Source organism: Boleophthalmus pectinirostris, unplaced genomic scaffold, assembly GCF_026225935.1.
Source record: "Boleophthalmus pectinirostris isolate CB_2022bp ecotype Guang Dong unplaced genomic scaffold, ASM2622593v1 HiC_scaffold_15, whole genome shotgun sequence".
NCBI classification, from domain to species: Eukaryota; Metazoa; Chordata; class Actinopteri; order Gobiiformes; family Gobiidae; genus Boleophthalmus; species Boleophthalmus pectinirostris.
The window spans coordinates 16,745,317-16,747,212 of NW_026571070.1; the positions used below are offsets into that span (position 1 = coordinate 16,745,317).

Consider the following 1,896-nt stretch of genomic DNA (forward strand, 5'->3'; position numbering starts at 1 on the left):
CTGTGGGGCTCCAGGGAGAGTCTGAGAAGAGTAAAAACATTTGAGAAGAACATTAATGTAAAAAATGTATTAAACTGAAGAACTAAGCTGATGCTCCTCAGATGTGAGTGGAGGTTATTTACTGTGCACAGTAGCAGAGTGAAAATGTCATTCAAGCATCAAACTTGTGTAGTTTATAACAGGTGTATGATACAACCTGATGACAAAAGAAACGTGGAAAAGGAGTTTGTTCCCTTAAATCTTCCAAACAGTGCTTTACACACAGAATATAACAATAACAATGTGATTCTGCATTAAAATCAGACAGTAGTTATTTAATTATACTGTATATAAAACAAAGACATAACATTTGACCTTTTGCCCTGAGGAAGGTGTTACAGATCAAAAATAACAGGCACTTCATGGCAAACAAAACAGCGTCTTTCTAACAGATTTCAGTGAGCTAAATAATTCTCTGCTGTAAATATTTGTGTTTTTTCATCTGTAGTGTGTCTTGGCTTCACTGTGTGTTGTCTTGTCTGTGTACATCAGAGCGAGTTGCTAATTCTAATTTCATTGTTTGTTTTTTTTATTTAATGACAATAAAATAATCAATCAATCTATCAATCAACATCAAAAGGTTTGAATGTCTGTTTTTTCATCTTTAAACTTAGATTAAATAGCAAAAGTGTCTTACCTCTGACTGTTATTTGAAGAGGGTCACAAGCAGCATTTGCGTTAAAAGCACTGTTCTCTACTCTGAAGTAATAGTCGTCTTCATGGGTTTTGTTTAAATTATAAAAGATCGTGGTGCAATTTTTGTTTTTCAGGTTCCCAGTGATATTCATGGGATAAGACATACTGGGGTCTCCACTCTTTGAAAACTTATTATTTATATTTGTATCATGTTTCATCCAAATCCCAGTGACAGAGTTTGCAGTGTTTATGTCATATGGAGGTTTAGGTTTATAGGTGCATGGGATCCACAAACAGGAGCCACTCAGAGCCTCCATTGGACTTGGAGTTGTAATGAACAAAGCAGCACCACAACAATCAGCACCTGTAAAACATGCAGAGAGTTAAAATTATAGTAACAGAAAATACATGAGTACACACAGATGTTTACTATGTAATTTATGCCTTGTTTATTTTTATAATATAAAGCAAAATTATTGTGTGGTGAAAGGTTACACTTTGTGCTTACATCTAATATAAGCTATGATAATATTAAAACAATCTTAACTCACCTGAACACAGCAGTAAGATTAGTACAATTTGAATAAACATATTTCCAAAGGGAAGAAATCAGCAATAAAAATAAGAGTAAAGCTCAAAGAAAAGGTTTGCTAAATGATGCTAATCTTTAAATATATAACTAGAACAGACTTGAGTACTGAAGAACCTACAGCTCCCCTCCTGAATTAAAATGTGTGGAGTAACAATAATTTCCTCTTGATGGCCTCAACTTCTGTATTTCACACAGTAACAGCTGTCAGTTTTGTACTCATCTGACAGACAAAACCACAAACAAAAAGGTAACGTTAGATAAAACACTAACTTTGTGGACTCGACTTAATACTCCATATTTTGTATTTGCAGTGAATAATAATTGTTTGGTATTAGTTTGTTTCATAAAAATGATGATGTCATGTTAAATGATATTATGTTTTATTTAAATGCATTTGTATATTTGTTTTAACAAAATGATAAGTTAATACGGGAATATTTGTGGAGATTATAAAAATAAAGATATCTAATATTGTTATTGGTAAAAATATATATATTTTGTGCTATCACAACTGATCCAGTGGAGAAAAGGAGCAGTTTACATAATGTGCATTATTGAAAAATATGTTTTAAGACTGTATTAAAGTATATGTACAGGACATGCATGGAGAAGGAGCAGAGAAAAACATT

General features: G+C 32.4%; 1 pseudogene; it reads right to left on the reverse strand.

Moving 5' to 3' along the window:
* LOC129408108 (B-cell receptor CD22-like) overlaps positions 1-1,269 on the reverse strand; it is an 11,307-nt pseudogene extending 10,038 nt beyond the window's left edge.
* Between the last annotated feature and the right edge of the window lie 627 nt (positions 1,270-1,896).